General features: G+C 49.2%; 1 pseudogene; it reads left to right on the top strand.

Annotated features, from left to right (window-relative positions):
* Window positions 1-1,438: 1,438 nt before the first annotated feature.
* On the top strand, window positions 1,439-12,163 carry LOC105713642 (putative protein FAM10A4; annotated as a pseudogene).
* The last annotated feature ends 671 nt before the right edge of the window (window positions 12,164-12,834 follow it).

The following is a 12,834-nucleotide window of genomic DNA, read 5'->3' as shown; positions in this document are numbered from 1 at the left end:
TCATAGCATCAATCTTCTTGGTCCTTACCGATCTGATGGGCAAAGATAGTGAATTTCAGCTTGCATTTCTTTAACTATGAATGAAGCTGAACATCTTTTTATTTGTTAATTGTGCTACTGAGAAGTGTCTTGGACACTGTTGGGAGCTGGGTAAAATACCACTGAAATTTCCTCTATCCTCTCTACCACTGAAAGTTCCAGATCACTGGCTGGTTCCAGGAAGTGGCCCTGTAGGAATCCTTGTCATCTTTTCCTGACCCATGCCATGAAGTTCACTGGTCAAGGGTGGCTGACGGTATCTGGTTTGAGCAGACTGAAGAGCTCCACAAGCATAAATTAAACTGCAGCTTAATTCGACAGAGAGGAGGAAAACAGTCCCATTCCTGGTTCTTGGCAGATGTCATCCCCATGGCATGCTGGCCCCTCTAGGGGACCTAGAGACACAGATGAGGAGGGAGAGGGGTTTCCGCACAACCAGCTCCCTGGCACAGCCCGTCCCCAGCTCACATTCCACCTGCTCAGAGGCTCAGAGGGTACCCAAGCCAGTGTGACATCCCCCCACCCCGCCTAAGCCCCCATCTTGGTCTCTCCCCTGTCAGGTGTCTTCCTAGCACTCTGCACTGTCTGTGGTCAACACGTGCACATGGTGGTCTCATCCTTTAATGCTTGTCTCTGGCCCCCAAGAAATCCTCACTGCATCCCCAGATCAGTATCTGAAACACCCATCCCTGGTTCTTGGCTGACGTCTCCGATAGTAGCTTAGTGAATATTTATGCTGAATGGGGCACTATACAGAGTTCTTCACATACCTTGGCTCTCTTTCCCCCCAATCTTTAGTTGACACGTTTTAAACACTAAGAAACGTGGAAAGAATACATGGTGATCGCGTGAACGCCCTCCACCTCGATTCAACAGTTAGCATTTCACATGTCGTCCTTGTCTTTCTCTCCATCTCTGTGCAGACATTCTCTCAGTTGTTATGGAACCATCTGAGTGTGAGCTGCTGGCCTCAAGAAACCTCACCCTTCAATATTTCAGCATGCATTTGCAAGAATACACGTGTTTTCCATAAGTACAATGCCATTCTCACACCAAAGAAATTAACAGTAATGCCGAGCTAGGTGATATTTTAGAAACCAAATTTAAATTTTCCTAATTTTTTCCCCAACCAAGTTCCCATCAGGGTTCACATTTTACATTCGGCTGTTAGGTCCATTCGCTCTTTAGAATAACTAAAATCCCTACTTCACAGGTGAAAAAACAGATTCAGAGAGGTTGAGGAACTCGTGCAGGGTTGGATGTCTCCTAAGTGGGAAAGCCAGCATGTCCTTGGGCATCTCTGGCCCCCAAACACATCTTTTCTCCCCTTTTGCTGCTCTATGCTCCCCTAGTCCTCCTGGTTTCATCCCGTCTCTCGCTGATTGGGTCCACGTCGGTCATGGTCTGGGGCAGAGGTATGGATGTTGACCCTAGTACTCAGCAGACTAAGCCTCGCTTTCCAGTTCCTTCAGCCACACCACACCTGACTCCCATCCCCTGTAACTTTCTGAGACATCAGCCATCCATTGGGAGTGATGAGGCAGCCTCGTTTTAGTGGAGGATCCATCTGCAGCTGGGCAAGGCAGAGGAGCGAGAGCTAGGCAGCGCCAGGGGAGGAACAAAAGGTGGTTTTAGGTCAAGAGTGTGGGTAAGGCAGGGACTGAGAAAACATTCCACCTGGATGCATGCGAGCTTATCCCAGGAGAACTGGAGAAGAGCCATGACCCAGCAGAAAAACAGCTCCCTGAGTCATCTGCATGTGGAAACAAAGACCCTCCTTTTAGGGTTGCAGTGAGCCCAGATTGTGCCATCGCACTCCAGCCTGGGCAACAAGAGTGAAACTCCACCAAAAAAAAACAAAAAACCAAAAACAACAGATCACGTGGTCAGGAATTCGAGACCAGCCTGACCAACATGGTGAAACACCGTCTCTACTAAAAATACAAAAATTAGCCAGATGTGGTGGTATGTGCCTGTAATCCCAGCTACTCAGGAGGCTGAGGCAGGAGAATTGCTTGAACCTGGGAGGTAAAGATTGCAGTGAGCCAAGATTGCGCCATTGTACTCCAGCCTGGGTGACACAGTGATATGCTGTTTCAAAAAAATAAATAAAGAGCCTCCCTTTTAAGAGCTCCATCCACAGAATCCTTTCCTGTCAAATGTAGCACTTGTGGGATTGTAATGGTGAGGATAGACAGCCGTGACTCAGGGATATGGAGGACAGGCCTAGCTCTCCTCTGGATTAGTGTCCCCAGCCTTAGCTGACTTTGCTGAGTCTGGGGCTCAACACTTGGAAAGACCTAGATGGGAGCAGGTAGAAGGACCAGGAGACCCAGGGAGCAATGGAGTAGGGCTGGGCCTGGGGATACGAGACCAGGAGAAGCAGCGCCTACCTCCTGGCATCACAGGTGTGTAAGAGACTTTCCCCCCAGGACTCCTGTCACCAGAGACTGGGATAGCAAAGGGAGGAGACACAAGTGCCCAGGAGCGCATTGGTGAAGAGGTCCCAGATTTAAGGATAATGGTACCCTCTTCCCCTCTGAGTGAAATCAGCCCATTATGAATGAGATTTGCTAGTCTGAGAGTCTTGAGGCCTAGGTATCCCCCAAATCAAATCAGGCTTTGCAAAAATCTAAAAGGTCTAGAATACACCACCAGGAAGTCATGACTAAATGTAGGAAATTGTAGTCTAATCAAATATATTAACAGCTATGTGATAATATGTGTTTTAAGACAAAGGTGGCAATTATTTATATAATCAGGAAAAAAAAGCCATAAAGCAATCATTTTCAGGGAAAAGTGGGAAGGGGTGGAGAAAAGAGAAGAATATAAGAAAAGGTCTCCCAAATACAAGAATCTGGCAAGTTTCTCTAGCACTGCCCAAGATAGAGAGATACCAGATGTTCTGATTCCCTGAGATGCAGAGGACCCATGCCTGCCCCATGCCACCCACTGCCAGGATCCTAACGCTGAGGCCCTAAACCAATATGGGAAGGACAGTTGGCTTGGGAAGTATCAGGGGTTCTTCACCACTAATGTGCATGTGGCTGGGAGCCTCTCTTTAGCTTCTTAGTCCATTTTCTGTTGCTATAGCGGAATACCTGAGACTGAGTAATTCATAAAGAAAGACCAGGTGCAGTGGTTCACATCTGTAATCCCAGCACTTTGGGAGGCCAGGGTGGCCAGATCACTTGAGGTCAGGAGTTTGAGAACAGCCTGGCCAATATGGTGAAACCCCATCTCTACTAAAAAATACAAAAATTATATGGTGTGGTGGCGTGCACCTGTAATCCCAGCTACTCAGGAGGCCGAGGCAGGAGAATCACTTGACCCCAGGAGGAAGAGGTTACAGAGAGCTGAGATCATGCCATTGCACTCAAGCCTGGGTAACAGAGTGAGACTCTTGTCTCAAAAAAATAAAAAATAAAAATAAAGAAAATAAATTATTTCTTATAGTTCTAAAGACTGGGAAGTCCAAGGGCATGGTAGCAGCTTCTGGTAAAGGCTTTCGTGTTGCATCATAACATGGAAGAAAAGGGGAAGGGCAAGTGAGTATGATAATTTACCCATTTATGCTCCCAAGAGAGGCACCGATTTCACTTAGATCACCTTACACATATATCCAAATACAAGATCATTCATGTAAGTGGGGGGAGATACTGTCAGCATGGCCTCTCCTTCTACCTGCAGGAAGTTTTCTGAAGGGACGAAAGAGCCATAATTAGGCAGAACAGGAACTGCAGAAATGACAATAGATAAAGGAACCCTAGTTGTGAGGCTGAGGCCCCTAGAGGTGACCTAATCACCTCGTACTAACCTCACCTCTCAACGCTGCCACACTGGGGGACCACATTTCCAACACGTGAATTCTGGTGAATACACTCAACACACGGCAGCTTCCCTGTCTAACCCCTGACCACAGGGCCGGTCTGCCCACGTTCTGAACTTCGTTTCCTGCCAGACTCTCCTTATGTCAGCCTCACTCTGAAGCTTGGCCCAGTTGTCTATCCCGACATGGTTCCTGGCCACTCCCTTCCCTTTTTCCCTCTCATTTAAACCTGAATTCTTTAACCTGTTGTGAAAACCTGCCATTGAAAACCGTCCCCTCCACCCACTTAGATCGGATCCTGCCTGCTTGGTCTCGATTTTACTGTTCTCTTATAGTCTCAGTGCTGCTGCCTCACCACGAGTGCTTCTCAACACTCAGGTATAAGAAATGTTCCTTATTTCCCTGAGTTACATTATATCCGGCTCCAGCCCTCACTTACCAAGATATATGAGAACTTCACTATGTGTCCATTCTGGGGCCCCCTCTTCCCAAGAGATTAAACAAGGACCCCAGGGCTCATTAATGTCCTGAAAAAGGATGCTCACTCTCGGGCTGTGGGTCAGCATGTCGCTGCTTCTTTCGCCTGATGTAGATGTAGCCTCTGGGCACTGGTCTCTCACTCTTTAGGATGTTGATCCCCTTCCCTTTATGTGACATTCACAGCCATTGTGCCTGCCCACACTGTCAGAGCCACCCCTACAGGCAGCCTTCACTCACACCCTCCCCAGTCTGGGGACCTGTGGCCTCCCCAGGCCCTCTGGGAACACCTGTCCCATCAGCCTCCTCCATCCTTGGGCTATTCTTAGCTCTCAGTCCGTGGAGGCTTCCTCGATTCCAAACCTCCTGTGTTATTATTATTTTATGAGTCTGGGCTTTTAAAAACAAAACACTCAACTCTCCCCTGGGGCTAGGCACACTTCCATTTTCAGGATTAAAAGTCCAACTGCCCTTTTCAGAGGAGGAAGCAGAAAATCTCTTTTTGGGTAATGACTCAATAGGAAAGTAAAAAGCTAATTTTAAACCCAGACTCTTTCTACCCATCAGCGGGGTGTTTTTGTCACTGCTCTCAGGAGCAGAGGTCATTCACATCTGGACTGGGTGAGTGGCACCCTCTGGGGCTAAGCAGCCCACAGCCTGCTCTGCTGAATGCACAGCCCTGGTGAAGAGCCCCTCTTTCAGAGCCTTTGCCCTGGCTCCAATGGGTTACTAGACTACAGAGGAAGATGTGGGGGTCTCCTCGCAAGACCCTGACTACCCGCTTTGGCCCGACTTGTGTGGAGCTCAATGAGGAGAGAGATTGAGTTCATTTCAAATCCACCAGATTCTGGTTCCACCTGGACCTAAGAGATTGGTCCTCCCAGGGAAGTCAGGCCACTGCAGTAAGGCGTGATGCCAGGCTGGATAGCAGGGCTGGAGGCAGCGAGCAGCCTGGGCTGCTCAGGATTCAAGGGTTGATGCAAAGCCTCAGCAGTTCCACGGCCCTCTGGGGGTTGGTTTTGCCTGACGGTCTCTTGGGCCCTGGAGTGGGCGCTATCAGGACTGAACTGGCTTGGCTGCCTCTGCCTGTCCTGGGTCTGAGGTCCACCGCCCTGCCAGGCCCGGGTGTGTCTCGGTCCCGTCTTGCTTCTGTGATGGCTCCCTCTCACCTGCCTCTACCTGTTCTCTCCATCTCCTCTGCCTACCTCTGGACAGGAGGGGCTGCTTCCTGAGAGCTGTTGGATACTGGGAGGATCCTAACACCCAAGGACTTGCCCATGTGAAACAGAGGAGGGGTCTCACGTGACCGCCGTGCCTCTCCAGGGACACTCACCCCAAAATGGAGTAGCCCTAGGGATTCCCCACACCTTGCTCCCAAATTGTAGTCACTCCATCCTGCAGGGCCTGATACCAATCAGCACACTTCAAGGCCAGATCTTCCTTTGGGCCTTAATCCAAACCACATGTCCCTTTTCTCTAGGGGCTCAGGGTCACACCCCACCTCCCACCACACATCCAGCCTTCAGTGGCCCTATTGACCCCAAACTGGCAATGGCAGGGGGAACCCCCAGCCGGGACTTGCTACCCATGAGCATTTTGTGCCAACCTCTTCTGTACCTGTTGGGACCACCCTCAAGGGTGCAAATCAACTGTGGCCCAGAAAAGGCCTGAAATTCCCTCATTCCCCTGCAAGTGGGATTTGTGAGGACAGACCCTCCCTGGCCCAGGTTAATAACTTTGGCAATAACCATGGCCTTTAAGGGAGATCAGGGCACCCCACAACACTACAACACACCAACACTAACATCCACGCACACGGCTTGGCTGCGGAGGAGGATTTCATGATGGCATCACTCGGGGTTGTGTCAGACACATGCTTTTCAAGCGGCGAGAATATCTGGTCAGATATCTGCACAGTCCTCTGTGGTGCAAGCATAACACGATCACCAGCCTGTCAAATACGAGGAGTCAGGTGGCTGGAGGATGATGGTCACAGCCCACAAAGAGGCTTTTCTCCCCAGAGTAAAAGCTGCATTCATCAGTTACAGAAGAATAAATGTCTGATGAGGAGCCTCTGGCTTCAAGGGAAATCTACTTCAGAAAATAGTTTAGGCTGAGCGCGGTGGCTCATGCCTGTAATCCCAGCACTCTGGGAGGCCAAGGCAGGTGGATCACTTGAGGTCAGGAGTTTGAGACCAGCCTGACCAACATGGTGAAAACCTGTCTCTACTAAAAATACAAAAATATTAGCCAGATGTGGTGTGGAAGCCTATAATCCCAGCTACATAGGAGGTTGAGGCAGGAGAAGCCCTTTAACCAGGGAGGTGGAGGTTGCAGTGAGTTGACATTATGCCACTGCACTCCAGCCTGGGAGACACAGAGAGACTTCATCTCAAAAAAAAAAAAGAAAAAAGAAAACAGTTTAAATGATTTGCTAAATTTCCTAATTTCATTCTATAAAAGTTGGTAACTGGTTGTCTTTTTCTGAATGCAAAGTGAGAACTCTCCCTACCATAGACAGCGTGACTATGATCCAGATTATGTTGCCATGAACACGTGGTCCGAAATGCCTGCTCAGTTTTTCAGGATGCAGAGTTTCACTTTGCTGAATTCTAAGCAGGTAGAAATGTTTTAATGGATAAGAGGTTTCCACGTTGCCCAGGCTGGCCTTGATGCATAGCCTCACCTCCTCATGCTCCAGGACAACTGGCTTGAGCCACCATGGCTCCCGAGGTAGAAATATTTTAAGAGTGAAGAGTAGAGGAGGCTCAGGGTCAGATGAATGGGAGAATGAAAGAGAGAGTTGGACCAGTTTGAGTCCTAATCATAAACATCTTGAAGCAGGGCGCAGTGGCTCATGCCTGTAATCCCAGCACTTTGAGAGGCCGAGGTGGGCGGATCACGAGGTCAGCAGTTCAAGACCAGCCTGGCCAACATGGTGAAACCCTGTCTCTACTAAAAATAAAAAAAAATTACCTGGGCATGGTGGTATGTTCCTGTAATCCCAGCTACTCAGGAGGCTGAGGCAGAAGAACTGCTTGAACCAGGACCCGGGAGGCAGAGATTGCTGTGAGACGAAATCACGCCACTGTACTCCAGCTTGGACTACAGAGTGAGACTCCGTCTCAAAAAAAAAAAAGAAGATTTTGCTTTCACTGCTAACAATTATAGTTTCGTGACAAACCTTCTATACTTTAGGAAAAATAAGTTTATTGTTTCACTTGCAGTAATGGGAGTTTCTAGGGAAGTAGTTCCAAATCGGTTTGTGTATAGATTCCTCAGAAACTCCAGTAAAAGTTGGGAATCCTCTCCCTAGTAAATACCTATACATTTCAATTTCAGGGGGTCACAACTTCCTGAAGCCCACTCATGAACAACAAATAAGGATCCCTGGTTCCAGGCAGGAGCACTCGCTTCCCAAAGTGCTGGGATTACAGGCATCAGCCACCACACCTGGCCCCATCCCTACCAGCCGGCTTATTGATTCTGCTGCATTTTTGCCCAGGAGACTTTCACAGGCCCTTGGAGAACTGTTTTCCACCAGATTCTTCAGAGCCCCAAACTGAGATCATGAGTGACTTTTATCCAGATTTAATAACAGAGTTAAATACCATGACTCAGACAGCATGACAGCCAGTCTGGCCATAGTACCTGAGAAGCACATACTATGATACTCCAGAATCATCTGAGAAGGACATACTATGATACTCCAGAATCATCTGAGAAGGACATATTGTGATATCACAGTTTTCTGTGATAGCCTGAAAACTTCCTCATTTCTGCAAGAAAACACATCAACTGAAACAGGTATTAAAGCTATCATCAGTTTTGAGAGCTCTTCACCATGATGATGGAGAAAATACATTTCAAAAGTTGAAGGGCGACCTCGGCAAGGGCTGTGATGGCTCAGGTGTGCTTACCAGGCACGCCTGGCCTTCTGCAGACTTCAGTTTCTCTGGCCACTAAGCTAACTCAGGGTCTGTTTTGGCCACCAAAACCTCCTTCCCCTTGGGGTCTGTCCCCTGCTTGGATGCTTGCTGGGTGCAGAAGGTGCTTGCGCCTTCAGGCTGTACCTGTGGGAGGGGTGGGGGCGGCGAGGTAGTTCTGGCGAGCCCCGAGGAGATGTTCTGGGACCTAGGAGCTCTGCTCTCCTGTCTTCAGGATCTATAATGGAGGTGCCCTCAGGGAGGACAGGGGCAGGCCTTCTAGTCACTGGTAGAGCCCCCTCTGACACCCTTGTCTCCATGAACACTTTTTCCTTTTGAGACGGAATCTGGCTCTGTTGCCCAGGCTGGAGTGTAGTAGCGTGATCTTGGTTCACTGCAACCTCCACCTCCTGGGTTTAAACAATTCTCCTGCCTCAGCCTGCCGAGTAGCTTGGATTACAGGTGTGTGCCATTATACTAGGCTATTTTTTGTATTTTTAGTAGGGACAGGGATTCTCCATGTTTGTCAGGCTGGTCTCGAACTCTTCACCTTAAATGATCTGCCCACCTCAGTTTCCCAAAGTGCTGGGATTACAGGCGTGAGCCACCGCGCCCGGCCCCATCCCTGAAGACTTTTCCCACCTGCTAAGAAACGACAGGGTTTCCTAAGTCGGCAGGACTCACAGAAAGGTCTTCTGCTCTGGAGCCACTGGGGGGATCAGTCAACATGATCCAGAGTTTGCATTAGACCAGCCTTTCTCTGGGGAGTCGGCCCCGGGCTGCCTGTTGCCGAAGAGCCAAGGGCCCCCAGTGATACTCCCCACCAGTGCCCGGATCGGGTGCACTCCCGGCCGCAGAGCTCTCCTGCGCAGACCAGAAACCCCAGAGCCGCCGCGGTGGAAGGCTTCGCGTCCGAACGTAGCAGTGCGTCCTTGTTGTCACTAGGGGGCGACCGCGCGTAACAGGAAAGCAAAGCCCTGCGGTACCGCGTTCACAGCCAAGCTTGTAGAAGCAGCGTGGGGACGCGGACATTTTCCAAGGCAGGGGACTTGAGGCCACGAAGGCAACGCAAGGCTAGAGAGACCAGGAGACTCGGGAGGTGTGACTCTTAAGAGCAATTCCGGCCAGGCGCGTTGGTTCACATCTGTAATCCCAGCACTTTGGGATGCCGGGGGCGGGGGGTGGGGGGAAATTAACTGAGGTCAGGAGTTCGAGACCGGCCTGCCCAACATGGTGAAACCCCGTTTCTACTAAAAATACAAAAACTAGCTGGACGTGGTGGTGCATATCTGTAATCCCAACTACTCAGGAGGCTGAGGCAGGAGAATCGCTTGAACACAGGAGGCGGAGATTGCAGTGAGCCGAGATTGCGCCATTGCACACGAGCCTTGGCGAGAGAGACACTCTGTATTTAAAAAAAAAAAAAAAAATCAGTTCCGCTTGACCTCACGGCCCTTCCCGAGCTCTGCTCCCTCGGGCAGGCTGGGACCCAGTGAGGCATGGCAACGCCTTAGGGTCCCGGGAGCAGTGCACAGATAGGGAGTGGCACTTCCCTAGAGGGACCTGTTTGTACGCAGAGGCTGTTTTTAGGTGAAACGCCATCTGAAGGCACGTGAGTCCAGAGAGACAGCGAGAGAATGTGCACCTGCCTTCTGGAGGTCTCCAGGGGGCTGACCTGGAGCTCAAGGCCACGGCCAAGGTGGGCCTTGGCAACGCACGAGCGGCAATCCAAGGGCAGAACCAGAGTGGCTCTGAGTGCTCACAGCATGTACATTAAATAATAACTAAAATTACATAACACAACAACTACCACAATGTGTGTTTGGGAGCTTGATGTGAATTCACTATGCCCTGAGAATGTGCTGGGCACAGGTTCCTGAGCGTCTGCTCAGGGTTCCAGGATCGAGGCTCTCAGAGGCCACCCATGTCACCTGTGGGTTAATAAACTGGGAAAGAATGAAGAATGGGATGGGGCTTCAGAAAGGCTGCCACCTGTTGTTTCCAATGCCAAACCAGGGAAAATAAAGATGTAAAGGTGTCGTGTTTTTTGCTGCAAAGTGGATGCAGCAGGAGGCCATCATCCTGGGTGAATTAACACAGGAGCCGAAAACCAAATATGCACGTTCTCACTTATAAGTAGGAGCTAGACACTGGGTACTTGTGGACATAAAGACGGGAACAATAGACAATGGGGACTCCGAGATGGGGTGGGGGGAGAAGGGCAGGGTTGGAAAACTATTGGGTACTGTGCTCAGCACCTGGGGGAGGAACCATTTGCACCCCAAACCTCAGCATCACACAACATATCCAGCTCACAAACCTGCACATGTGCGCCTTGTATCCAAAATGAAAGTTGGGGTAAAAAAAAAGATGTAAAGGTTATATTTTTGCCCTAATCAAAATGAAAATAAAGGGCTGGGCTCGGTGGCTCACACCTGTAATCTCAGCACTTTGGTGCTGGGATTTGGTGGATCACTTGAGGCCAGGAGTTCGAAACCAGCCTGGTCAACATGGTGAAACCCCGTCTCTACTAAAAATACAAAAATTATTTGGGCCTAGTGGCCCATGCTTATAATCCCAGCCACTTGGGAGGGTGAGGCAGAAGAATTGCTTGAACTTGGGAGGTGGAGGTTGCAGTGAGCTGAGATCACACCACTGCACTCCAGCCTGGGTGACACAGTGAGACCTTGTCTCCAAAAAAAACCAAAAAACAAAAACAAACAAATGAAAAGAAAATACAGTTTTAAAACTACAGGAAACAATGCTTATTCATACAACTTTGGATACCTATTTAGTTGGATCATAGAATGTGAGGAAAAGAAAAAAAGAACATATTTTTATCCCCTAGAATGTGAATCAAGGTCTGGGCATATTTGAAAAGCGATCTGGAGGCAGCTTTCCCTAGTCTTTACCTCTTACATTCATTCGCAATACATGTTGAGTGTTATCATTTAATTCCAGCCTTAAAATATCTCCATGAGGTCGAAGGTGCCTCACTCTGCCTCATGGTGGCTGAATCCAGGCCTCAGGCCTGGATGAGGGAAAATGCCTAATAATAATTACCAAAAGTCGCCTTCTGTGCCATCACGCCAAGCCAACACCTGGGCCTGGAACCGGGCTGTAGCCCCGCAGCTTTGCCCACTGCCTCTCGACCATAAACCCCCGCAAAGTGAACGAGCTTTGGGCCTTTGTGAAAATGTGTGAGTAGGATCCGAGTGTTCTGCACACCGAGGAAATGCGCTTTCTGAGGGAGTGGGTGGAAAGCATGGGGGGGAGGTACCACTTGCTACTCAGAAAGTTCAATCAGAAGAAAATACCAAGGAAGAAAAACCTGAGAGTAAGAAGGTGAAGGAAGACTTAAAGGCAGACGAACCAACCATCAATTTCTACATCAAAGTGATATAGAAATTGATCATGAAGGTGTGATTGAACCAGGCACTGATGCCCCTCAAGAAATGTGAGATGAACATGCAGAGATAACAGAGTAGATAATGGATCCGACAAATGATAAGAAAGTGGCTGCTCGGAAGCCCTAAATGATGGTAAACTGCAGAAAGCCATCGACTTATTCACAGATGCCATCAAACTGAATCCTCGCTTGGCCATTTTATATGCTAAGAGGGCCAGTGTCTTCATCAAATTACAAAGCCAAATGCTGCCATCCGAGATGGTGACAGAGCCATTGAAACAAATCCTGATTCAGCTCAGTCTTACAGGTGGCGAGGGAAAGCACACAGACTTCAGGCCCTGAAAAGAAGCAGCCCGTGATCTTGCCCTTGGCTGTAAATTGGATTATGATGAAGATATGAGTGCAATGCTGAAAGCAGTTCAACCTGGGGCCCAGAACATCACAGAACATCGGAGAAAGAATGAGTGAAAACGTGAAGAGTGAGAGATCAAAGAAAGAAAAGAGTTAAGAAGGCCAGAGAAGAGCATGAGAGCGCCCAGAGGGAGGAAGAAGCCAGATGACAGTCAGGAGTTCAGGGTGGCTCTTTTCCAGGTGGCTTTCCCGGGGAAATGCCTGGTAATTTTCCTGGAGGAAAGGGAGGGGGCATGCCTGGAGTGGCCGGAATGCCTGGACTCAAGGAAATTCTTTTTTTTTTTTTTTTTGAGACAGAGTCTAGCTCTTTTGCCTAGGCTGGAGTGCAGTGGTGCGATCTCAGCTCACTGCAACCTCTGCCTCCCTGGTTCAAGTGATTCTTCTGCCTCAACCTCCTGAGTATTTGGGACTACAGGAGCATGCTACTGCACCCAGCTAATTTTTCTATTTTTAGTAGAAATGGGGTTTCACCATTTTGGCCAGGCTGGCGTTGAACTCCTGACCTTGGAGTGATCCACCTGCCTTGGCCTCTCAAAGTGCTGGGATTATAGGTGTGAGCCATGGTGCCTGGCCTCAATGAAATTCTTAGTGATCCAGAGGTTCTTGCAGCCATGCAGGGTCCAGAGTTATGGTGGCCTTTCAGGATGTGGCTCAGAACCACAAATATGTCAAATACCAGAGCAACCCAAAGGTTATGAATCTTATCAGTAAATTGTCAGCCAAATTTGGAGGTCAAGTGTAAT

Source organism: Aotus nancymaae, unplaced genomic scaffold (genome assembly GCF_030222135.1).
Source record: "Aotus nancymaae isolate 86718 unplaced genomic scaffold, 86718_ANA_hifiasm-v0.15.2.pri h1tg000002l, whole genome shotgun sequence".
Classification (NCBI taxonomy): domain Eukaryota; kingdom Metazoa; phylum Chordata; class Mammalia; order Primates; family Aotidae; genus Aotus; species Aotus nancymaae.
Note: the sequence above shows the minus strand (reverse complement) of the source record. Positions and strands in the feature narration are given on the sequence as shown.